This window comes from Lagenorhynchus albirostris, chromosome 5 (assembly GCF_949774975.1).
Source record: "Lagenorhynchus albirostris chromosome 5, mLagAlb1.1, whole genome shotgun sequence".
Lineage (NCBI taxonomy): Eukaryota > Metazoa > Chordata > Mammalia > Artiodactyla > Delphinidae > Lagenorhynchus > Lagenorhynchus albirostris.
Window position 1 is genome coordinate 116,864,086 of NC_083099.1, and position 27,598 is coordinate 116,891,683.

A 27,598-nucleotide genomic window follows, 5' to 3' on the forward strand; every position below is an offset into this window, starting at 1 on the left:
ACAGAGCAAAAGCTCTATCACAGTCAGAAGAGGACAACCATGTGGAAATAAATGAGCAATGGAGCCTACATGGGTATCAACGTGTCTTTCGATGCTTCGTGCATCATCAGCTATTTATTTCAATATTTTGTATGTCATCAGCACTTTGTCTGACAGCTCCATTTGTTCACTTTCATACTTCTTTTGGGTAAACAGCACATGTAATAGTTCCATTTTAGAACAGCGCATTAATCTTCCCTTGTTAAGGGATGACTTGTCCTCGCACTTATCATCACACTTCCCCTGTGATATGACATCATCTCCTCATTTGCTGAGATAAATTCCAAACAGCAAAAAATCACAAGGGCCTTTGAATTTCTACATTTGTCTACTTGATTTGCAGCACAATGTGGAAATATAGGGAGAGGGGGAAACTAGTCATTGATAAAGCATTTTTTTCTTGGGACTTTTATATTTCTCTCAGTGTTGAGAGACTCTAAGAGATCTAAGCTAATTGCGTGGATTGGCCAGTAGATTAAATCAAGCCATGCCAGGAAAGCTAAATGTCCACCCATCTACAGCACAGTGGACTGGTGGTAACTTGCCAATCTGCAGCCATAGGAATTCTGTCTTCTGGAGCGCTGAGCAATAACAGCCGTAAGCTGATGACTACACTTAAAGCAATTCTGGAAGTTTTCCTTACAGACAACAAGACATAAAAGTTGTGATTCATTTATACAGTAATGTATGAGTTAAGTCCTGTCCAAAAGGTAATGCAGAGAAACGGCACATTAACAGTGTTTGTGGGCTCACAAAGGGCATTCGGCAGTCATGTTTCACTCTAAGTTAAGCACTATCATTAAGTTCCTATCAGATTCTATTTGAACCTTTAATTTACTACGGTGACTCTGAAAACTTCACCTCTACTCCACCTCTCACCCTTCCTGTTTGTGAGCTCAGCTTGGAATTTGACTACTCTAAAATGTAGAGGAAAGTTGCTAGGTTTGGCATTTTAACATGTCACTATGAAAGATATATTGCAACTGAATATGTGTGCAGTAATATGTGTGTAGTAATCCTTGCCCTTAAAAATCTAGTGTGATAATGAGAAATATATATTTGATCTTTGTCCCCAGTTCTTGACACAGATTTTCTAAAACCCTTGGAATTTCCTGAGTGATAAAGATGATAAGAGCATATTTTGTTATTCACAAAGCTTCTTCCAAGCATATGTGAGTTTATACTAATAAGGTGACTCTTGGTAGGTCCCTGAGTAGCTTCAGGTGGGGACTGGTTGCGAAACAGACCAACCATGTGATTAGAGGATTGGAATTTTCAGTCCCACCCCAGGTCACCTGGGAAGGAAGAAGATTGGGTTCGATCACCTACGGCCAGCGATTTAGTCAATCATGCCTACATAATGGAACCTCCATAAAACTCTTAAATGATGGGGTTTGAAGATCCTCCAGGTTGGTGACCACATTGAGGTACTAGGAGAGGGGCACACCCAGAGGGGGCATGGAAGTTCTGTGCCTCTTCCCTTATATCTTGCCCTATACATTTCTCCCATTCGGTTGTTCCTGAGTTGTATCTTTTATAATAAACTGTTAATAGTAAGTAACTATTTTCCTGAATTCTGTGAGCTTGTCTAGCAAATTATTGAACCTGAGGAGGGGGTTGTGAGAACTCCCTGAACTTATAGCTAGTGAGTCAGAAGTATAGATGGAAACCTGAGACTTACTGTGACAGTCCTATGGGACTGAGTCCTTAAGCTATGGGACCTGTGCTAACTCTTTGTAGTTAGTATCAGAAATTTGAATTGTAGGACACTCGGTTGTGTCCAGAGAATCGGAGAATTCGTTGCTGGATGAAAGAAAAAACCCACACATTTCGTGTCAGAAGTTTTGTGAGTAAAAATGTTATCACATCTAGCTATGGAGAAAATACGTTTGCACATAAAAAAGCAGATGACAATCCAAAATTACAAATGTATATATTTGAATGAGTCTTACCAATATTATTTCTGGAGTGTTCAGGAAAATTTTCACAAAGAAGATAGAAGATCTTATTATCAAAGAGGAAGACTGAAGCAGCGAGAGGACTAAGAAGAATGAGACCCATATCCCTACAGCCATAATGTATTGATATATCTTCCCACTAGAATGCCATCCCCATGAGCATAGGATCATCTGCTGTATTCAGATGACCCCCAGTCCCAGGCATATCCTATGTCATCTCCATGTAGAATGGCTTTGATGGAAGGAAGACTGGCATTCCCTAACATCCAGGACACTAGACATAAAGAACACACACGCACGCACGCGCACACACACCCATATTGACCAGTTAGTCACGGACTTTATACAGTGGTTATTAACCTCATAGAACTCTTTCCTCCAGAGGAAACATACAGTAGATATTTCAGGTTTAACATTTATAGCTGATATATCAACAATGGATTAGAAGGGAAACTTAAGGGTATATCTAAGAAAGCAAGTATTTTGATCCCTTAAAATGAACCTGATGTTCCTATAAGAAACAAAAAATTAAACGCCTGGAATGACAAAAAAAGACACAGCAAAATCTAGACCACTTCAACTATTAGTGTCAAAAGTACTGAACTGAGAATTAGTGAACCTAAAATAAGAGTTTCTTTATAGTTTACACTTATATTTTAATTTTTAAAAAAATTTTATTGAAGTACAGTTGACTTGAAATATTATACTAGTTTCAGGTGTACTGTTTATAATTGTTGTTCCCAAGGTGGAATGGAGAGAGAACAGAAACAGAAAATATTGATATGTTTTAAATAGTTCTAGGTAACTTAAAGAGAAAAGAGCAGGCCTCAGAGTCATTTGAAGGCTCTACATCACAAGATGAAACAAAAGGGGAGAGCTCTAAAGTGACTTGGCCAAGATGTGTGTCCACAGGATGCCCAAGAAATCAGAAGATTTGGTGCATTAAGTCGAACAACTATAAATTCAATGAAAATTCAATCTCGTAGTGGCAGAAGCTTATTTGTGGGCTATCTTTTCCATCTCATTTATTTATCACTCTGGCAACACACAAACCTGAAACTGCATGCACTTGAGAATTAAATGTATAAGATGTATAAAACACTTAGAACAGTCTACCATATAAGTTCTCAATAAATACTGACGACTCTGCTAAAATAATAAGTATATTAATAAATATTTTTGGTTTTGGATATCCAAAATATTTTGTTGTACTCATGAAATCTTCTTCAGTGTTATCACCTATTTTAACCATGGCTTCATATCACCCTGTCATGAAATTCTACCTTTCACCCAGTATCCCAGCAAGGGGTTCTTGCACCAGAATGCACTAACACCAAAGAATCTGAAGCATGCATAATAAAGGCCATTTCTACAGTGAATAATAAACAGTATTTATGAAATTTGGTTGGCGCTCAGCTCCCCAGGGTATATTCTTTGGTCTCTGTTTGTCCCACTATCTACTGCTTTGTTCCTATTTATATCATCTTCATCAAATAATGTCTAGCAGGGGAGTTGGAGGCGGGGCATGAAGGTAGAAACCAAATGTGTGATATCTTCAATCCACCACAATGGCTTCACTTTATCAGTACTGGTAGGAGGCTTGTTATAAGATTAAAAAAAAGAAGTGCAGAAATATTCATATAAGAATCAGGAGATCCAAGGCATAGTTCAAATTTTGCCACTGAGTGACGTTGGGACTAGTTACTTAACTTCTGTGACTGCAACAATATGTTCAAATTAGAAAATCTTCCATATCCCTTCCAGTTGTAAATTCTCTGACCAATTAATCCACTATTTCCCAAGATACTCAAGAATAACCTATAAATAGGAAGGGGCAGGTCTTTCTCCCACCTCATCACATGGTCATTTCCAACATGCACTATTGCTTTCTAATTTTTTAAATGAAATCCTCTAACAAAGCCAATGATTCCTCCATTACTCACCATGAACAAAAGGGCCATATTTGTTTCCCAGTCTCCAGAAATATTTGAATAAACATATGGTATAGCAATAAGATCCCTGGACCCAGAAGATCTGGATCCAACCTCTGATTTTACCACTTGCTAGCAGTTTCACTATAAAAAATAATATCAGTTAAAGAATTGCAGTTACATTGGAGATTTTTGTGTTTGATTTCACTTACTTTAGAGAAGAGCAACACATCCTGAGCGATTAATGATACACACTTCTAGAGATATAATGGAAGCTTAGTGGGGTTTTTTTTCAATACTTTGAAACCAATGGTTAAGAAAACAAAATTAGCACCAAAAGATGTTCTTCAAATAAAATCCAACATTCAACTTCAACATATGATCAGATCACAGTGATGCCAGACCTCAAGGATTCCACTGGACCTCTCCACACCTTCCATCTTAGCCCTGAGGCAGTACAAACTCAGTCCTAGAACTTCCAAAACCCCTTCTAAAAGTGTCCATCAGCATCACTGGGGAGCAGAGTAGAAGTGTAGAATCTCAGGCCCCACCCCAAGCTCACTAAATAGAATCTAACACGTGACACGTTCCCCAGGTGGTATGTGTGCAAGGTAAACGTGAGAAGCACTGATCTAGAATACAATTTTAAAACTGCTGAATTACCCCCTGCTGCTCCCCCTAATTAAAATCACTGGCTTAGCTTTCTTATTGCCTACCTCAGAGTGTTGTTGAGACCATAAGTGTGAACTCATTTTGTAGAGTACACATTTTATAAACAAAAGGTACTCTTGTTAGCTCAAGTTCCTAGAAGCTTCTGCTACCTTCCTGCTTGTGCTCTAGCTAAAATTTCCTCAAAATTCCCATTGAAAAGAATAAATCTACATGATAAAACTATACCTATGTCTTAACAGATATTCCACAGGGGAAAAAAATGCTTATTTCATCTAATTATAGAATTTTTTTATAAACAATAATTCCATGTGTGCTTTTTCTCCAACTTCCGCTGATCTAAGTCACTTTCATTGGTTGAAATATTTTATTGTTTACTGTTTTCACTGTATGCCAGGTGGGCTATATTTGTTAAGTTAACAAGTGCTTTATCCAGTTAACATACTTAAATCCCCTTTCCAATTAGTACATCCTACCTCAAATATTTAAAGTCATGAAGTAAAACCAGTTAAAAAACTTAACATAGCTCAACAAAATATAGAAAAAAGGTCATTAATAACTAAGAGACACTCAAATAAATACACTGAATGACTAAATGAAAAAAAAAATGAAGAAACAGACTTGAAATAGGTTGACCATATCCATCTCCTAATACGCCTCTCTTATCCTTTTGTATTAAAATACTAGTTTTTATTTGAAAATTCACTTCCAAGAGGTTACTCCTTAATGCTAGATTTTTCCAACTGATAATGTGATACACAACAATGTAGTTATTTTGACATTTCCAAAAAGCTCAAAACCATGCAGTTAACTTAGTTTATCATGAGTAGATTTGACCCATTATGCTTTTCTTGTGTTCTCCCTATTCAATTCTTATGAAATGGTTGAATGATCTCATGATTCCTCTTTCATCCCTTGATTTTTTCTTTTTTTTTTTTTTACTTAATTTAAGAGTCGGCCTTCCCTGGTGGCACAGTGGTTGAGAGTCCACCTGCCGATTCAGGGGACGCGGGTTCGTGACCCGGTCCGGGAAGATCCCACATGCCGCGGAGCGGCTAGGCCCGTGAGCCATGGCTGCTGAGCCTGCGTGTCCGGAGGCTGTGCTCCGCAACGGGAGAGGCCACAACAGTGAGAGACCCGCGTACGGCAAAAAAAAAAAAAAAAAAAAAGACAATACAGATATGCACACAGTACCTGGAGTATAGCTGAAGGACATCTAACTCAGCACGGCGGAGGGAGGTTGAACAGGAATGCCAGTGTTATAGTGGTTATGCTAAAAGAAATGGAGAAAATGACATTAAACTAAAGATGAATAGTAGATAGCTGGCCATGGAGGCAGGTAAAAGGGGGAGATCAGCCAGGTAGGGGAAGAGAAATCTCCAGGTAAATAGACCACAGGACCAAGGACACAAACATGAGGAAAAAGTTATAGAAAACTGCAAGTAATTCAGCGTCGCTGAACCAGAGTTCCAGGGGGATGAAGCTGGATCATGGATGACTTGTACGTATTGTCAAAGCAGTTTGAAATTTAGTCTGTAGATAATGAGGAACAGCCTGATGTAGTGTTACTGACATCTTAAATAGCAGCTTTTTGTCAGTTCTTCAGAGGATGGGCTTGAAGGTGACAAAACTAGAAGCAGGAAGACTGTTTTGATGGTCCAGCCAGAATTGAGGTAGCGTAGATAAAAGGGAAAGAAGCTGAAAATGTTAAGAAGTACTTAAGCATTAAAATTATCAACTTATGACTGTGTAGATACGGAACTGTGGGAGATGAAGATGATTAAACAGGTAGTTTAGAAAGAGGAGGAATTTTGAGAGAAGCTGATGCGTTCTGTTTCTGAAATATTAGGATCAAGGTGATGATGAGTGGTTGACAGAAAGTCGGATATATGAATCTAGAGCATGAGGATTAAAGCTGGGGTATATGGATTAAAATAAGAGAACGGATAAGATCACCCCCTGAGTATTTAAAATGACAAATGAGTCAGGGATAGAATCCCGAGAAACACTGACTTTAAAGGATAAGTCATGTGCAATAAGCCCATGGAAGAAGCAGGGAAGAGAGGAGAACCAGCAAAACACTGGGTTAGAGAAGACAAGTGTGCAAAAAATCAAAACAGACTGTTACCTCTGATGCATGCCCATTGGATATGCTAAATAGAACATTATTTGTGACCTTAGAGATGTCAGTGTATGTATTGTGAGGTAGTGGGAAAACAAGTAGATTGTAGTGAGTTCCTTTGAATAGGAGATGGATGTCTGGAAAGACGTTAGAATCTCTTTTGGCTTACACAGGCAGGAGGTAATGTCCCATCACCTGGGGTGATAGTATACTATGGGATGAAGCAAACACAGAGACAGAAGTGTCCAAAGTAAGCAATGTGCAGAGAAGTCTGACCCAGAGGTAGAATTATGGTTCAAGGCTAGGATTCCTAGCCTAACACAATGTGTCGTTATCTGAGAGAAAAAAAAGGATTTCAAGTGGAGAACTAGTGACTGAAAATAGCATTGTCATTAGAACTTGAAAACAAAGGAACCACAAGCAGAACTAGTAGTAAGATTGACTTTTATTGTTGTCTCCTGCAAGTTACTCAAAAAAGATCCCTTAGGGCTTCCCTGGTGGCGCAGTGGTTGAGAGTCCGCCTGCCGATGCAGGGGACACGGGTTCGTGCCCCGGTCCGGGAAGATCCCACATGCCGCGGAGCGGCTGGGCCCGTGAGCCATGGCCGCTGAGCCTGCGCGTCCGGAGTCTGTGCTCCGCAACGGGAGAGGCCACGACAGTGAGAGGCCCGCATACCGCAAAAAAAAAAATAAAAAATAAAAAATAAAAAAAAATAAAAAAAAAAAAGAAGATCCCTTAAGTATACCCAGATTAAAGGCAGATCAAGTTACAAAGAATGTATGGGGCTAGAATACGCAAGCAAGATCAAGTGACCCTAACAAAGGGAGAAGAGTGCGGGATAAGGAGCCCGGGAAGCAGAGAAAGGGATTGAAAGGAGAGAAACACGATGAAAGTGTTCAATCTGGCAGAAATATGCAAGAACATCATAACTAAATTGCCAGAATACATGTCAGGAAAGTAAATTATCCAAAGAAATAAGAAATGGACAAACCAAGAGAGATTAGCACTTCGGAAGTCAAAGATTTGTGAGAGCATCCATCTCAGGCACGCACAAATTACTCCATAAAGATTTGTTGAATGAATAAGCAAATTAAGAGGAAAAAATAAGATTTTTTTACTGTGGATATTGGCAACAGTTTTATTCTGTTCTACTTTAAATTAGGATGGTTAGGTAATATCTATTTTTCATCTAAAATTTTCACTTTTTAAACTGTGCATGAATTATCCCACACTTCCCTAGATGTGTTATTTTATAAAAGTGATCATTTTTACCCTGGAAAATTAAATGGAATCAGTGGAAGCCATTGATAAAAAACACTAAAAATTAGTTTTTTTCTCTACTACTGCCCTATTTCTTAATGTCCTCTCTCAGCAGGAAAGGTATTAATCTGTTCAGTTTTATCCTAGAACCATATTTTTACATTTAATTAAAGATACAACACATGCACAAAGCATACCCTCACTAAAGGGTATACCTTAATAAAGACAGTATAACATGCTTCTATAACCTAGCAAAGTCAATCTATGAGAAGAATAAATTAAGGGATAATTTAGTAACTGCTAGAATAATCTGAGAAGATCTTGTCTGGAGGACAAAACAATAGAAAAATAACTACAAAATGATTAAATCGAAAGGTATATTTTCAATTTAATAAAATGATAAGGAGAACTGGACTTTGAGTCAGAAGGAAAATGTTCTAGTTCTATGACTTACTTTGTAGTCTAGGACAAAACATTTTAGTGCATTTGTGTTTACGTTTCCCAGTTCTTACTTCCGTTCCTTGCCCTCCTCATTTGCTATTCAGTAGCCATAATGATCTTTTTCAAGACATAAGTCAAACCATATCACTTCCCTGCTTAAAACTCTCCAATATTTTCTTGTTACAATTAGAATAAAATCAAACCCATTCCCCATGACCTTCATCACCCTACATGAACAGAGCCCTGCCTAGCTCTCTGAACAGATGTCTTTCCACTTTTCCCCTCATTTACCATTCCTGGTTTGCTTTATGTTCCTTAAACCATACAAAGCTCGTATGTGCTATTTGTCTGTCTAGAACACTGAGCCCCAGGTCCTCCTTTGGTTGGTTGGTTTTCATCATTTAGATGTCAACTCAAATACTACCACCTCAAAGATATCTTCCTTGACTTTCTACAGGAAAATAGTTACCCCACCATCATCCATCTATCTCTTATCATATAACAATGACTTTACTTTATAAAACTTACCACTGTTGAAAATCATGCTTTCACTATTTAGTGTTTTATATGGGGTGTGTCTCACCTATACAACATCTCCTTGCCTATCTTATTCATCACTGAAATCTCTGGGTCATAACTGATGCTCAGTAAGTATTTGTAGAAGAAAGAAAAGAAGGAAGGAAAAAAGGAAAGGAAGGGAAAAAGGAAAGGAGGGAGGCAGAAAGAGAGAACTAAATAAATACAATATTTGATAATAAAATGAGACAAAAATATGCGAAGGAATATTGGAAATAACCATCAAGATATTATTTAGATATCATAACATGCTTGAATATATTTAAATACCACACACTTGCTATGATTTAAAAGAACTCCATATACTATTGTTTTCATTTTCTTGATATTTCAGTGAAACCTAAACAATGCAAATATTTTATGCATATGTGAGGGAGTGGGTGTGGATATACGTTTTAATTTTCATGCTTTATTTGGGTGAATATAGGGTATAAAGAAACATAAGAGACACCCCCAGAGCACCTTCAAGATGTCAGCATACCCATGTGCTTCCCCTCTAAATTACATTTCTCCAGCTGGCTTAGTTAATTTTGAAGTGGATAAGCTAACAGTGCCATATCACACCCAAGCAGTATGAAACTGTATAAAAACACAATGAAATAGTGATAAACAATGGATTATTTCAGTGGCATATAGCAGAAACACAGTCAGGTCAACCTCAAATACAACCCTTGGATTCTGTCTAAAAATCAGTGTTTGAATTATAGACTTAGCATTCAAGGCACTCCTTGTAAGCAGTAAGCAGTTTTTCCAAAGAGGAGAAAAGGAGGGTCAGGTAAAGGAGAAAAAGAAAACACACTGGTCATTGGAGAAGAAAGATAAACTAGAATTAGTGAGTAGTGCATGCATGCCACTTTATAAAGGGCAACATAAAATGCATGACACATTCAACAGGAAAAAATGGCAACAAATAGATTGATAAGTATGAAGGAAAATAAATATAGAGAATATCAGGGGACAGAGAGCAAAGGAGAAAGAAGATAAACAAACAAAATTTTAAAGTGTCCTTCTATACTGTCTCTCTGGGTATAAGATTGAAATTTTTACACTAAAATGATGACCAAAATCCCATGTTGCACATTAAAGAAAGGTTAGAAATATGTTGCTAAAATCTGATCTCCACCATCCCTATGTAAAAAAATCCCCTCTCCAGGACATGTCTTCCCCCTTTCTTCAATCCCCAACCAACTTCTTCTGGGGAAGGTATGCTTCAATACAATGAGTACTCACTCCAAATTTCTGAGATTAAAGCTTCCATGTGAAGAACCCATAGTGTAGCCCACTTTTTGCCTCTTAGTATCTTATTTATAAACTGTAGTTCAATGTCAACAAGACTTTTTCAGTAACAAGTGAGAGATTGCACACACTAATAATCCATAATAAAGTATTTTTTTCCAGAAGGAGTAGATTCTTGACTATTTGATGCCAGTGGCTACCCACATGTTTTCAAGTGAGAGTCTTGTTGATGCAGAGTTTCTTGATGACACAAGCAATCTGAATAAGGTGAATTATTAACATATTGAAACATTTCAAAATAGTTTGTAAAAGGAGTGACATCAGCAAGATGACCCAGCCCTTGTTTACCCAGAGAAACACTGATTTACCAATGATGTATCAATCAGGATACCTTTATGAGAATTCCAGAATCCAGTTAAAAAGTTGCAGTGCAGCAGGTGAGAACAAAACCGAGGACAGCCACACTGAAATAAGTAAGAAGAGTAATTTCACTTTACTTGCATCAGCCTCTCCCTCAAGCCAGCACAGCTCAATACCAAGATAGAATGCTCCATCCCATGACTACTCCCTCAGAGGGAAAGTGAATAATGGACCATACCTCCAATGTTTTGGCTTTCTGGAGAGCTGCATGAGGAACTGGTTTCTGTCTCACCTCAGGTGGAGGACTGACAAAACCAGTATATTTTATATGTCTAGAAACGACTGAAAGCAAAGGAAACCTTTGGGTAGATTGTTGTAGCCAGCACAGCTAAGTGCAATTGGGAAAAGCAGCCCAACCTTAGGATTCTACCTCAGGAGGGAGGGAGAAGAGTGGAGCATGTGTTCAGCTTTCCAGCTCTTTAGAGGACTGCTCAAGAGACTGGTTTCTGTCTCACCTCACTTGGAACACTGATGGAACCAACATAGTTTGGATGTCTGGGCACCATTCAGAACATAGGAAAGAGACGGGTGGCTTGCCACAGCTGGCACAGCACAACATGATCAAGAGAAGGTGAATAACTTGAGGTTTCTTCCTCAGGAGGGAGGGAGAAGAGTGGAGTGTGTTTTCAGAGTTGTGGCTTTCAGAGGGCTGCCCAAGTGACTGGCATCTGACTCAGAGCACTGAAAGAGAGCTGCTATACTCCTGAGGCCTTGAGGCAATGACAATAAAGAGGACTGGGTGGCTTGCTTCTGTAAAACTAGAAAACTTGCAGAGCCACAGACAGTCAAAATATTACAGACTCCTGAAAAAGAAATCAACAATTGAGAAATTGTCCATACAGGCCCAGAGAAGTCATATTGCCCAGAAAAAAGGTTTCAGAGGTCCTTGGAATCTCCAGTTGGCTAATTGGCGAGGGTCTTAGCCTCCATGAAGCCAGTCTGTAAAGACTGGGAGAGGTGGCTACTTTTTCAAGTGCAAAAATCCCAGATTTCCCTGGTGACACAGTGGTTAAGAATACGCCTGCCAATGCAGCGAACATGGGTTCAATCCCTGGTCTGGGAAGATCCCAAATGCCATAGATCAACTAAGCCCACACACCACAACTACTGAGCCTGTGCTCTAGAGCCCATGCTCTGCAACTACTGAGCCCACATGCCACAACTACTGAAGCCCAAGTGCTTAGAGCCCGTGCTTGCAACAAGAGAAGCCACCACAATGAGAAGCCTATGCACCATAACGAAGAGTAGCCTCTGCTCACCGCAACTAGAGAAAGCCCATGTGCAGCAACAAAGACCCAACACAGTCAAAACTAACTAACTAACTAAGTAAATAAAATTTATTTAAAGAACTTAAATAAAAATTTAAAAATCCCAACAAAAATATATAAAATATATGCAGAAAGAAGGAAACATGGCCCAATCAAAGGAACAAAAGAAATCTACAGAAAACAAACATAAAGAAACAGAGGTATATGACTTACCTGAAAAAAGAATTTAAAATAACTGTCATAAAGATGTTTAATGGGCTCCAGAAAACAATGCATAAACAACATGAGAATATCAACAAAGAGATAGAAAATATTTTAAAAGAACCAAACAAATTTTGGAGCTGAAGAATATAAACCTGCACTGAAAATGTCACTATAGGGGTTCCACAGCAGATTTTATCAATCAGAGAAAGTGTAAGTGAACTTGAAGACAGGTCATTTAAAATTATGCAACCAAAGGAAAAACAACAATGAAGAAGAAGAAGGAGGAGGAGGAGGAGAAGGGGAAGAAGAAGAAGAATGAAAAAGAATAAGAAAATCCAAGGGATTTATGGGACACTGTTAAGTAGATCAGTATATTCATTGTGGGAATCTCAGTAAGAGAAGGCAAGAGAAAGGGGTAGAAAGTTATTTTAACAAACAGTGGCTGAAAACATCCTAAATCTGGGAAAGGAATGGACAACCAGATTCAAGAAGACTAACAAATTCCAACTAGAATGAATCCAAAGAAGTCCAACCAGAGACATATTTTTAATCAAATTCTCGAAAGTCAAACACTAAGTAAGAAAGAATTTTGAAAGGAGCAAGAGAAAAGAAACTCATCATACACAAGAGAACCTCCATAAGACTTGTGATATTGTGGCTTATAAGAAATATATATTTGGTCTTCATCCCTGTTTCTGGCATGTTGCACTCAAAACCCTTGGAATTTCCTGAGTGATGAAAGTCGTAAAGGTGTCTTTTTTATGTTAATGAGGTGACTTTTGGACCCCTAAGAATGGGGGTTTCCAGTGGAGCCAGCCATGTGATTAGAAGTTTAGAATTTTTAGTCCCACCCTTCAACATCCAAGGAGAGGAGAGGGGCTGGAGGTTGAATCAATCACCAATGGCCAATGAGCTAATCAATCACTCCTATGTAATAAAGCCTCCATAAAACCCCAAAAGGATGGGGTTTGAAGATTCCTAGTTGGTGAACATGTGTAGATTCAGGGAGAGTGACACACCCAGAAAGGGCACAGAAGTTCCACACCCTTTCCCCATATCTTGCTCTATGCTTCTTCCATCTGGTTCTTCCTGAGTTATATCCTTTTATAATAAACCAGTGACCTAGTAAGTAAAATAGTTCTCTATGAGCTGCTCTAGCAAATTAATCAAACCTGAGGAGATCATGGGAACCTTTGATTTATAGCCAGTCAGTCAGAAGTACAGGTAATAACCTGGTCTTACACTGGCCTCTGAAGTTGAGGGAGATGATCTTGTAGAACTGAATCCTTAATTTGTGGGATCTGATGCTATCTCCAGGTAGATAGTGTCAGAATTGAGTTGAATTCTCAGACATGCTACTGGTGTTGAAGAATTACTTGCTGCTGTGTGGGAAACAACCCCTCCCCCCCAACAACACACACTCACCCATAGCTTTGGAATTGCTACCAGAACCAAAAGATTATAAGTGAATTTCTCAGCAGGAACATTACAAGCAAGCCAGGAGGGAGTGGTATGATATGTACAAAAAGCTCAAAGAAAAACCTGCCAATCAAGAATATCATTCCTGGCAAAGCTGTCCTTTAGAAATGAAAGAAAGATAAAGACATTCCGAGACAAACAAAATCTAAGAAAATTCATCACCACTAGACCTGGCTTAAAATAAATGCTAAAGGGAGTCTTTCAAATGGAAACAAAAGGACATTTAACAGCAATACAAAAGTATAAATATTGCTGGCAAAGGTAGATATTTAGACAAATAGAGAGTGCTGTAATACTCAATGGTGTGTGTAAATCACTTTTAATTCTGGTATACAGGTTAAAACACAAACTATAAAAAATAAATATACCCTGTAAATCAACTATGTTCCAATAAATCTTTTTTAATAAAAATTAATAAATAAATAAACAAACCCAACAAATTGTGTAGAGTAGGATCGTACCTCAACATAATAAAGGCCAGGTACAACAAACTCAGAGCGAACATCATACACAATGGGGAAAGATTGGAAACTTTTCCTTCAAGATCAAAGATAAGACAAGGGTGCCCACTCTCACCATTTTTATTCAACATAGTACTGAAAGTCCTAGCTAGAGCAATTAGACAAGATTAATAAATTAAAAATATCCAAGTTGGAAATGAAGTAAAACTGTCATTATTTGCAGATGATGTATCATATATATAGAAAATCCTGATGACTCAATGAAAAAAAAACTGTTAGAATTAACAAATTCAGTAAAGCTGCAGATATAAACTTAACATACAGAAATCAGTGGCATTTCTATACACTAACAACAGAATACCTGAAAAAGTAATTTAGAAAACTATCCCATTTATAATAATAACATCAAAAACAATAAAATACTTAGGAATAAATTTAATTTAACCAAGGAAGTAAAGGATCTGTGCAATGAAAACTATAGGACTTTGATGAAAGAAATGAAAAAAAAAACGCAAATAAATGGAAAGATATCCCATGTTCACAGATGGAAAGAATTAATATTGTTAAAATATCCATACTATCCAAAACCATCTATAGTTTCAATTCAATTGCTATCAACATTTCAGTGGCATTTTTCACAGAAATAGAAAAATACTAAAATTTGTATGGAACCACAAAAGACCTTGAATAGCTAAAGCAATCCTGAGAAAGAAGAAAGCTGAAGGCATTACACATCTGGATTTCAAACTATACTACAAAGCTATTGTGATCAAAACAGTATGGTACTGGCCAAAAAATGGACACAGATACCAATGAAACTTTTATCTTACACAATACACAAAAATCCACTCAAAATAGATTAAAGATTTAAATGTAAGACCTGAAACTATAAAACTCCTAGAAGAAAACATAGGGGAAACTTTTTATGACATTGGTCTTGGCAATGATTTCATGGATATGACACCAAAAGCACAGGCAACAACAATAAAATGTGACTAAATCAAGCTAAAAAGCTGATGCACAGCAAAGGAAAGAATCAATAAAGTAAAAATACAATCTATTGAATGGGAGAATATATTTGCAAACCATATATTGGATAAGGGGTTGATATCCAAAATACATAAGAAATTCTGACAGCTCAACAGCCAAAATAAGTAAGTAAATCTGATTTTAAGAATCAGCAAGGGGGCTTCCCTGGTGGCACAGTGGTTGAGAATCTGCCTGCCAATGCAAGGGACATGGGTTCGAGCCCTGGTCTGGGAAGATCCCACATGCCGCGGAGCAAATAGGCCCATGAGCCACAACTACTGAGCCTGCGCGTCTGGAGCTTCTGCTCCGCAACAAGAGAGGCCGCGAGAGTGAGAGGCCCGCGCACCGCTATGAAGAGTGGCCCCCGCTCACCGCAACTAGAGAAAGTCCACGCACAGAAACGAAGACCCAACACAGCCAAAAATGAATAAATAAATAAATAAATAAATAAATAAATAAATAAGAATCAGCAAGGGACTTGAATAATCATTTCTCCAAAGAAGATATATAAATGGTCAACAGGTATGAAAAGATGTTCATTCTCACTAATCACAGAAATGCAAATCAAAGCCACAATGAAATATCACCTCACACCTGTTAGGATGGCCATTATAAACACACAGACACACATAAACACACACACACACACACACACACAAACACAAACACACTCTAACCAATGTTGGTGAGGATGTGGAGAAATTTGGACCCTTATTAGTCAGAATGTAAAATGGTGAGTTGCAATGGAAATCAGTATGGAGTTTCCTCAAAAAGTTAAAAATAGAACTACTATATGATTCAGTAATCCCACTTCTGGATATTTATCCAAAAAACTGAAATCAGAATCTCGAAGAGATACTTGCACTCCCTGTTTATTGCAGCATTATTGACGATAGCCAAGAGGTGGAAATAACCTAAATATACATTAACAGATGAATGGATAAAGAAAATGTACATATATATACACACACACACACACACACACACACACACACACATATACACACACACACACACACACACATATATATATATACACACACGTATATATATATCACAGTGGAATATTGATATTCAGCTATAAGAATAAAAGGAAATGCTGTCCTATGCAATAACGTGGATAAATCTTGAGGACATTATGCGAAGTGAAATAAACCAATGAAAGAAGGGCAAATAATACATGATTCCACTTTTATGTAGTGGAGTCACTTATATGACTATCTAAAATAGTCAGACTCACAGAAACAGAAAGAAGAATAGTGGTTGCCATGGGCTGGTGGAAGGGGAAAATGGAGAATTGCTGTTCAACAGATTTAGAGTTTCAGTCATGCAAGATGGAAAAGTTCTTGAGATCAGCTATACAACATTGTCCTTATAGTTAACAATGCTGTTTTGTATACTTAAAGTTCTGTAAAAAGAATACATCTCAAGCTATGTGTCTTTTTCCACAATAAAAAAATAATTTGTAACATTCACCAAAAAAGAATTTCCTTACTTTATTTATAAATATGAAAGGACCTTTTAATCTATAGCTTATTTTTATTTATATACACAGTTTAATGATTTAAAAAGTAATCATTGTAGGGGCTTCCCTGGTGGCACAGTGGTTGAGAGTCCGCCTGTCGATGCAGGGGACACGGGTTCGTGCCCTGGTCCGGGAAGATCCCACGTGCCGCGGAGCGGCTGGGCCAGTGAGCCATGGCCGCTGAGCCTGCGCGTCCGGAGCCTGTGCTCCGCAACGGGAGAGGCCACAACAGTGAGAGGCCCACATACCGCAAAAAAAATAAATAAATAAAAATAAATAATCATTGTAAAATTAAATTATCTTGGCAAATATGGCTTCTTACAGTAGGAAATATTTACCTTCATACAGTGACTGAAAAATAAAGATTTCCTAATCTCAACTCACTGCTGTCTAATAATAATATAAAATTATAAATTAAAACGTTCAACTCCTATCTGAAGCATGAAACTCCAGAGCCACTCCATATTAGGGGGAAAAATATGTGGTTAAAGCTAAGATTCAAATTTTATCTCCCTGGAGGAGCTTCTGTCCTCAGAGAACCCACTACCAATATAAATCATAATACAATGATAAACAAAGGGACTTCCACAGATAATGACATTTATTGCATTACCTCTGAAATGCCCCAGCCTAATGGAGAGTAACCCCAAAGCATATGTATACTGCAGATCATTGTACTTAAAAAGTCAAATGTGTTTTGTCCATATTTTAAAATGTTGCTACTTACACAGCAAACATGGGTTCCACTGTCCACTTCTCTCACACAGCCTTTCACACAACATAAAACCTTTAATCATGGTATTAGTATACTCTTCCAAGCAAATGAAATGATGACTTGCTCACATCCCTGCTTTTCCCATATGATCATGGCAAAATGAGATATGGGCAATTAACTGGTTAGCCCAATTCAGCATGGAGTTTTAATAAAATTGTGAAGAGGGAGGAGTCTGTGGTTCATGTAGAAAATTTGGGAAGAGCTCATTGTGAGGCTAATGAAAATATTCATTTATTCATCTCTATGAGGTCAGGAAAAGCATGTTATTCTGGTCTTCACTATGTCCCCAACACTCTGAAAGTGTTCAGTAAAAATTCCTTGAAGGAATGAGTGAAGGCATGCCCAAGGTTATATGGATCTAGTCTGGAAAAGGGTAATTAAGCAAAAGTACACACCTTGACAGTATATTAAAATACCAAGCAAACAGCTCTTTATTGCCATAAGAGTCTTCGTTATGGTCAACATTATGAAATCTACAATTCAGAGCCAGTCTCTCACTGTAATATTTATTTAAGTGTTCACATAGAATTTATTCACTTATGTTTTCTTCATAAAAGGCATTATTTAAAACTTGTTAGCTGAATCCAAAAAATTAACGACTATTTCTTTTTCCAAATGATAAAGTACACTTTAAACATATACAGTGCTGTATGTCAATTATATCTCAATAAAACTGGAAGGAAAAAAAACAGTTCATGGAGAAAGACTGCTGTAGTGTCTGAAATTGTATAATATATAAAACATGCAGCCAACTTTGCTCTAAATAATCTGAAAACAAATTTATATTCAGGGTTTAAGCTTAAACCTTAATCTTACCAAAGATTAAATATATCCTGTGGTCCAGTAGTTTGTGTTCTGTAAATCTTTCTTTAAACAATCTCAAATGAATGAATTTATGCTCACAATTTGTGCATTGTTAGAATTGTCCAGTAATTTCATCTTAAGTAAATAACTATATTTATTTATGCCAGTAACGTTACAAACCTTTATCATTCTTCCTGAAATCACTTAGCTGGACTTGCCCACTCATTTTTAACAGATGGCCTAGCCTCCTACCTCACAGAGAAAATAGCAACCATCAGTCACAAACTCCACCCCCTACATTATCTGCATGTTCCTCATCCTTCCAAAGATAACACCTCTATCTGTATTCTCGATTTCATCTTCCCCTCCCTTCCCTTTTCCTCTCTTCATGGGTTCTTTCAATAACTGCTTATCGAGTGCCTTCTAGTGTCAGAATATTCAAAGCTGGGGATACAGTGTTAACCAAAACAGATGAAGGCCCTCTCCTCATGGATTTTCCATTCTACTGTGTCCTCCAAGCCCTTGTGAACGTTCACCTCCTTTTTCATCTTCAATATATCCTCTCTCGGTGACTCTTCTCTTTCAGCTTGCAAGCCTGTGTAACTCATCTTCACACTAAACATGCATCTTCTCACTTTGCTGATCCTGAAGGTATGTGTCTCCTTCCCATACTGCTGCAATCTAGAATGAGCTGCAGTTTCTGTCTCTCCTTGCGCTACCTTTTTTCACTTCTCACTGCACAGCAATTTTACTTTTGGTCTCTTACTCTAGTGAAACATTATTTATCCTCAGCCTTTGACTTAGTTCTACTTCCTTTGAATTCTCATGAATTCTAGGACAGAATGTAGTTTATTCTCTTTTTGCTGCCACCTGTTCCTCTGCCTGCACCTTTACTGCTGGACTCCCCAAGATTCCTACTTTGGCCCTCTTTTCTCATTCTATCCATTTTTCCTGAATCATCCTACCTATGGTTTCAACTTCTACCTATGTGCCAATGACTCCAAAATCCTATATATTCAGACCCTCCTAAATACCTTATCTACATTTTCAGGTAGCCAAAAGACATTCGCTCTTAAATGCCCACCAGCATCACATGCTAAAGAGATGGTACTTACTGCTACAGAGTAGCATAAAGAAAAGTATTACCAGCTATGGAACAGAAAAGCTCCAAAATGCCAGTGATTTAGTGAAATAGAAGTATTTTTCTTGCTTATATAAGGTTCAGTTGGTGTTGGTGGTGGCAGTGTAGTGCAGGGGTAAAGCTTAGGTCCCCCGACCTAAGTTTCTAGAGACTCTTTTATTTTGTGGCTTCCAAGGTCATCCAGCAGGGCTTCATCTGGCCTGCAGCTGGGAAGGGAGCTCATTAGATGGTGCGGAAGGCTTTTACGCACCAGTTCTAGATGTGGTGTATTTCACTTTTACCCATATTCCAAGGAACAGAATTCAGTCATATGGTCCCATGTAGATACAAAGGGCTTGGGAACGATAGTCAAGCAGCCACTTTCCAGCTGTATGAGGGCAATGCAGATTTCCAATAGACAGCTAGCATCTCTGCCACAGAAGTCATGGGTGACCTCTGCAGAGACAGACTTTTGTTTCCAGTCAGTTGAATAAGGACTGGGAAGTATGAAAGTGGAGACTATCTGGGCACTTCTCTTTCTGGAAGCACAACTAGAGGTGCTAATTTAATTTAATGTTTACAGAACCAAAACTTGTTTGTTAAGGCAAGGAAAGAGCTTGGAAAGCAACTGGCCTCTCTGTCTTCTATCTTTATTCCTTTAATCCAAACTTTGCATAATTACCAGAATGTCATAGGTTTCTTCCCTAATTTTTTCCTCTGTAAATGTATAGAATTAGTTTTCTGGTAATAAAAGTAACAGATTAATCTTTCTGAAACTCAGTTAAGCATTTCATTCCCTGTGTTAAGACATTTAAAAATTTCCCCAATGATTCTAAGATAAAATATAAGCACGTACTGGGTCATGAAAGCCTTACAACAGGATGCCAGCCAACCTTACCTATCTCACTGAACTCACTTGTCTCCCATCAGTTCAGCAGCATTCTAGTCTCCCTAAGGTTGGAAGAAGCCAACAACAAAGAGGATGCTGGGAATATCCTTCCTATGAGGTTTTGAGTTAGAATCAACCATTGAGAGGCACCATACAAGACTTGGAAGGTAGAGAGAAAAAGAGGGCATTATTCCTCAGATATTGCAAGCAGGTGCTTGGGTGGTTATGAGATCTGAAGCACCTTCTGAGTGGCTCTTCAGAATCATTCCACAGATATTCCGCACTACAGTTATCTTTATCTCCCCAAGGCCTTCCAATGAATATAAGCTTCTAATTCCCTGAATTAAACATTTCAACCTTGAAATTTAGAAAGTGTCTGAAATTTTCCTGAACAAACATTGATATACCCACCCAAGTGGACACACGCACACACACAAAAACACACCCTACGCTCCAGCCAAACCGAAATTCTTGCCGTTACTAAAATCCAGTTCATTGTTTTGATAGCTGTTGCTCTCTTTGCATGGTGCAAATTTTCCCTGACATTTCTGCCTGAAAAATTCCCACTATCTTTCAAATTCACCCATCATCTTCTAACTGAAACCTTCCCTGCTTCCCCCAGTTACTGATACATTCTCCATGGGAAGCCCATAACATCTTGTTCATACCTCTCACAGGGTGCCTAAAACATTGTTTCCATACCCCACCTTGTCGAGAAGAATCATGTTTTGTTATACTTTGTGGCCTCAGTTGCTAGTGCAAAGACTGTCACATAGTAGGCTTTCAACAACATGGGTTATAGGTTCCACTTTTGAAAAAAAGGTTCCATTTTGAAATAAAATGTCATTAATATAAATGAACATTTTCTTCACAGCATACTCTCAAAATTGAGAGAGTAAACCTGTATGTGAGGAATGCATCTAAGGCTCAATGAAGCATCTTGGGAGCCCCTCTCTCCTGGAGTACGTGAACATGAACGGACAGATAAGCAAGTTATCCTGCCCGCTCCCCGCCCCCACTCCGCTTGCCTTTCTCCTCTCAATCTCTTTATCACTCACAGATGTAATTATTCCATACACTGGCATCCTAGGAAGCAGGTTTTATCCCAGTTCCTGACTCCGGGATCCTCATAAATTTCGCTCCCAAACACCTGCTGTAGAGGAAAGGGCTCCTCCATGTCGTCACATGAATGACACTGCACGGCTGACCTTCCCACAGGAGATGCCCTGGTTGCCCAGGCAAGTGGCACCACCTGCCGTCTCAGTGGCAGCCTGGGTGCAGGGGACCGTACTCCAGCCACATGTGCAAGGCAGTAGCAGCACAGCCAGGAGAGGAGCCCCAGCTGCAACGTCAGTTTCCCCTCATTAACACGGGGTCAAAGTGACTCTGCTATTTCAAATGGCTCCTCTTTAATTAAACTGATGCCCGTTTCTGTGTCTTGCCCTATCCCAGGAATTTTCAGACTGCTTTTGAAGTCAAAGACAGAGGAAAAAAACTAATCTGATGAGCCCTTTTGCTTGGTTTTAATTTCCATGAGAAGCTTTATTCAGATGAAATACTTTTAAACATTTTAAACAAAAGTTACAACCACTTGATTCAGCAAATATGGCATTTATTGGGCATTGGCTTGACCAGGGTTGTCTTAGGAGCTAGAGTAGACTGATAAAACAAGATAAGCACGTTCCTTGCACTCTTGGAGTTTAGAGTGGGGTTTTATTGAAGAGTTTGGGGAATAAATAAAAGAATGAACGTGCAATATAAGAGTAAGTGGTATGAAGAAAAACAGAGCGGAGCAAAAGTATAGAGAGGGCCCATGGGGGTAGATGGAACACACTCTTTAAGCCGGCGTGGTCCAACAACGCCACTGTGACGCGGAGCCCTTAGTGTCAAAATCTGAATGCAGCAAGGGAATAAACCAAGAAAGTATCTATGGGAAGAGCATTCCAGGCAATGAGAAGAGAAAGGCCTGGGGTAGTAGAGTCTGGAGTGTTCAAAGAACAGCAAGAGGGCTAATGTGGCGTGAGAGGTGGGAGACGAGCTAGAGAGGTGAGCAGGGACCAGGTCACTTAGAGATTTGCAGCTGAAGTCAAGGCTTTAGTGCGAGCCTAAATTTCTATGACACTTGTGACAGGACTTTAATTAGGGCCATGCTCAACGTTCCTTGCTCCCCTTGGGGAATGAAAATAAATTAGCCAATCTAGAAGGAGTAAAACCAAGAAAGTTATTCCTGGTGCCAATTGTTCTGTAATTTGTTATGCTATCTATTTTCTAAAAGTAATTACCTTGTTAAAACATCTCATTTATTTACACCCAAAGGACTTTGAATAAACTGAAGTTAAATGGGTGTGGGTGTTTTTACAAAGTTGGGGGAAATTCCTTAGCCTGTGGTAGAAGAGATTTTGCCAATGCCCTTGTGAAATTCTTTTAACTTCCTGGGAATGCAGTCATGTTTTTAGATTTTTGATTAAACCTTAGAAGATGATCTACTGTTTTACATATGAGAACACTGTGACTTTTGCAAAAGTCATGCAGTTCACGGTGGCTGTTCCAGTCAGATTTTGTCAGCACTTCAGGATGTGGGGTGGGCTTGGGAGCCAGATACACCCGGACTTACAATCCATCCATACTCCTTCTGCTACTCTGAGCCTCAGTTTCCCCAAATTGGTTGATAATTGGAATCAAATGTAAACATCTAGCCTACCGCCTGGCACATCACATGCACTTTAAACTAGTATCTCTGTCTCTTTAGTACCAGTCATTACACTTCATGAAGCTGGTGAAAAAGAACATTGCTATACTTCTTCTCTGCAGAATATTCCCCAAGGCCACAGCGTATTTTGTTTTCTCCATTAACTTTTCCCTTTCTCTTACCATGTCTCTTAGAAGCTAAGTCAGAGTAAGAAAAACCCTCCCTTCTCCCCAAATATAACAACCTTCAAACAGAAATAGGCCGCTCTTGTAAGCAGGACCTCTGCCACATCATATACACAACAGACACATGGACCCCAAACCTATCTGGCAGGATTTTAATACCTATTATTGACCCTTCTAGACCCGCATGCCGCTACATTTTGGTTTGAAAGACATGTAATGCTCTACACATGTAAATTCACTCCCATTGATGGATCAACCACTTAATCTCAAAGTACGTTACATGAGTGCTCTCTGGTTCTAGGATTCATAGTGGCAATTTGTAACTTGAAGAAAGAAAAACATACAGTGGCACCTAGCAGATATTTATCTCTGGCTTCTTATGTGACAAAACCCTCTGGAACTTTTGTAGTTGCTTCAAGCTTCTAAGCTCCCAGGGAAGCATCTTTGAACAGCAACAAACTTGCTGATATAAGGGAGAATTCTTGGGGTTGTTATTCCAGATTTCATGAATCATCAACGATCTGAGGTAAACCCAAGGTTTACCAACTGGCAGTTTTGTTCATTTGCTTCCAATTCATTGTCACCATTATGTAAAAATGGCCCACCCTACACAGGATACATGCCTAACTGCCTATTTGGTCATGAACTGCCCCCGGCAACTAGAGTCTCAGCCCAGTGCTGGGCTACATATTAACTTTTGGCATTGCTCCTAAGTCTATTCTTGTCACAAACTCATAGTATAAATCATTTTCAGTTTATTAAAATTCAAAGCACGAATATTAAAAATTTAAGTATCAAAATTGCAAGAAATTTAAGAAATTAGAAATTTCTTAACAATGTCAAGGTGTAAAACCCATTTGCTCTCTCCCATGGCCTTTGGTGCTCTTTCCTTCTAAGCAGGGGTGCTTGGGGGAACTTATTTTAGAGTCAGATTCCCTGGACTTCAAAAGATTCCATGTAGAATATTGGAGGTATTGAGGAATATATTTTCCTGCTTTTCCCAATGAGGTTCTAAGAAACTAGCAGACTGGCTAGAGCTGTATTGAAGAAAACAAGTCAGAAAAGAGAATTAGAAATCCACTGTGACATCATGGAGAAAAGGGAAAGTAACGCTTTTCATTATCATCTTTTTCCCTCTTCTTTGATCAGAATTCTTTTCATCTCCTCTGAAACTTCCACTTGCTTCTATGCTTCCAAAGCCCATGTCTACTGTATCTTACATGTAACCTTGCCACGTTCAATAAATTGAACAGAGAATGTTTTTTTTCAATGTCTCCATTTACAGATTCGAGTTTTGACCTTTCTCTTATATAGTAATATCTGGTATTATATACTCAGTATTAATAAATAGTAACCATTATTATGATAACCAATTCATCAATATTATCTTCATTAGAATTAGTGATAATTACCATCAATAGGAATTATATAACGTGAAAGAAATAACTGTCATCTGTAAGAAACAATATCCTACTTTGCTGAAAGATTTCCCACCTTCGCAATGAAATATATTTCTCCTTCCCCATGAAAAGGAGATAACAAACATTTTTGAATAGACATAGCCTTATTCAGTGTGGACAATTATACCACTGACAAAAGTACTTTACTACATTTTGGGATAAAGTTTTAGCAGATATTTCCTATTTCATTCAGTAGATGAAGCATGAGTATTTGGTTCAGTAGATGAAGCATGAGATTTAAATCAGGATTAAAAAAATTTCCCCTGAACATTTTCACTTCCAATGGAAACATTTGAATGTTAACAATTCATTTCTTCTTTGGCTCTCCATTGTCACCAGACCCTCTTACTGTCTTATGTTTAATATTTATAGGGTCATATTTAGATAAAGCAAGAAAATAAATAAGAGATTAAAAACAAACTCATCATTGCATGGTACATATAAGGAAATGTCCTAAGTATCATTAATGGCCAGGCTCCTTTCTTTCCATGCCACTTTTTTTCTCAGGTTTCTACTCTATGCACATTATTTGATGGGATAAGTATAAAATATTTATAGTAACATGTATATTACAGGTATCCCCAGAGACATGAAGCAGCAAATGTGTGCTTTTTCATAAATAGAAAAAAATAAAAATAAAACAAACTAAAGCAGTGGTTTCCAAAGCGTGGATGCTGGACTAGTAGTAATATCATTACTAAGAGCTCATTAAAAATGCAAATTATCGGGCTTCCCTGGTGGTGCAGTGGTTGAGAGTCCGCCTGCCGATGCAGCGGACACGGGTTCGTGCTCTGGTCCGGGAAGATCCCACATGCCGCGGAGCGGCTGGACCCGTGAGCCATGGCCGCTGAGCCTGCACGTCCGGAGCCTGTGCTCCGCAACGGGAGAGGCCACAACAGTGAAAGGCCCACGTACTGCAAAAAAAGAAAGAAAGCAAAGACATGTGCATCCATGGAAGTCAAAATGTCATTACTTAAATGCTACCTACATGTTCATAACTATTCCAAAATGAAATAAAAATTCATTTAGGTAAGCTAAGAGAATATCACTTAAAGATGTGTGGTTGGCAGAATTCTGGCTCCTGTAATATTTGTTCATTACTCCCAGGAATATATTAGATTATATAGCAAAAGGAACTTGGAAGATGTAATTAAGATCACTAATCAGCTGACTTTAAAATAGGGAGATTATCCAGGTAGACCTAATCTAATCACATGAGCCCTTAAAATCAGAGATCTTTCTCCAGCTGGTCGCAGAAGAGAAAGTCAGTCAAAGCAGGAGAAGGATTTGACCTGCCACTGTTGGCTTGAAAAAGAAGGGGGTTAAGGAAATGGGGACCTCAGTCCTACAACTGGATTCTAAAAACCACCAGTGAGCTTGGAAGCAGACTCTTCCCCAGAGCCTCCAGGTAAGAGCCCAGGCTGTCTGGCACCTTGATTTCAGCCTTTAGAAGGTGCTGAGCTGAGAGAACCTAGCTGAGCCATGTTATGCCCAGATTCTGACCTCACGGACGATAAGATAAGGAATGGGTGTTGCTTTAAGCTGCCGAATTTGAGGTAATTTGTTATGGCAGCAACAACAAACAAATACTAGCTGTTAACTTAAAATGCTGTTGCAAGTCACCCACATTTTGCAATGAACCTGCTACTTTTGATGATAAAAGAACCACTTGAAAATTTAACATTCAGAACATGAGATCTTCCCTAGTGAGCTTTTGTAATAGTCAGATTATCTGAACTATCCCTTTGGCTTCCTAAAGGCAGTCACTTCTTCAGTACATATGTCTTGAGGGCACACTCACTTTCCTTTTAGGCTAGATAGCAGCATCTAATATTCATATATCAATCTCTGGAAACTAGAAGGATGTGCCTACCTTTTTTCTTTGCTCTCCTCCTTCAGAGGAATCTTTCTGTGTAATGGGAACTTAGTTCATGGATTCAGAGAAGAGCCACAGCTAGCACATTGCCATATCTTGATGGGCTTTAATCTATGACATATTGTCAAACCCCAGCATTTAAAGGAAAACAGAGTCTTTCAAATGTGAGTTCAGTCATTTTTCACTTTGCAGACATTTAATTTAATTCCTTTTATTTAAGGGAAGCATGAAGAGGGCTCCTCATAAGTTTATGATATTACGCACATAGTGAAGTCCCCAAGCCCTTGAAGAAGCCAGTTTAACAAGGAGACTCTGGGCAAAGGTGACAGGTGGTATATTAGTTGCTAGGGATGCTATAACAAAGTACCATAGACCAGGTGGCTCAAACAACAGGAATTTATTTACTCATGGTTCTAGAGGCTAGAAGTCCAAGATCAAGGTGTCAGCAGGGTTAGTTTCTTCTGAAGGCCTTGTAGGTGGCTGTCTTCTCCCTGTGTCTACACAGGGTCTTCCCTCTGTGTATGTCTGTGTCCTAATCTCTTCTTATAAGGACATCAGTCATATTGGATTAGGGTTCACTCCAATGACATCATTCAACCTTAATTATTTTCTTAAAGGCCATATCTCCAAATACAGTCCCATTTTGTGGTACTAGGAGCTAAGACTTCAACACATAAATTCGGGGTGGGGGGGTGGAGAGGGAGACACAATTTAGCCCATAACAAGTGGGCTATACTTCAGGAGTATAGCTCATCTATTCATGACTACCAATGGTCCTTCCAGACAGAGCATCAGAACCTTTCTCACTTTTGTCAAGGGGCTCCAGAAGCAGTTTATCTCCTATGTAAGGCCAGAAAGGATAAAAGCTATATTTGCAAAAATTAGGTAATAGGAAGTGATAGAGCCATGATAAAGCAAAGTCTGCTGATACAAAGCCCAGTGACCTTCCTATTGTGTTGTACCCTTTGTTCTGCTTTACAACAAAATCTTCTCAAGAAACCATTTGCATTCTCTTTATATCATAGTTACTAAGACATTCCATTAAATTATAAAAACATCAACATTTATCCATTCAACTGTTTATCTCTCTTGTGTCCTCTCCATGCTTCCTGAAGTATCCATAATGGAGAGGATTCAATTTTATTTAATTTCATGTATTTCACTGAACATAAAAGCTAATTA

At 38.6% G+C, this 27,598-nt stretch overlaps 1 protein-coding gene across 1 annotated transcript in view; it reads right to left on the bottom strand.

Annotated features, from left to right (window-relative positions):
• The window catches only part of SAMSN1 (SAM domain, SH3 domain and nuclear localization signals 1), a 217,368-nt gene extending 190,110 nt beyond the window's left edge, over positions 1–27,258 (bottom strand). The window contains exons 1-2 of the mRNA XM_060149064.1: positions 27,153–27,258; positions 5,792–5,870 (exon numbers count right to left, since the gene is read on the bottom strand). The gene's annotated coding sequence lies outside the window, so the exon portion shown is untranslated. The remainder of the gene's footprint in view (positions 1–5,791; positions 5,871–27,152) is intronic.
• Positions 27,259–27,598: the final 340 nt, after the last annotated feature.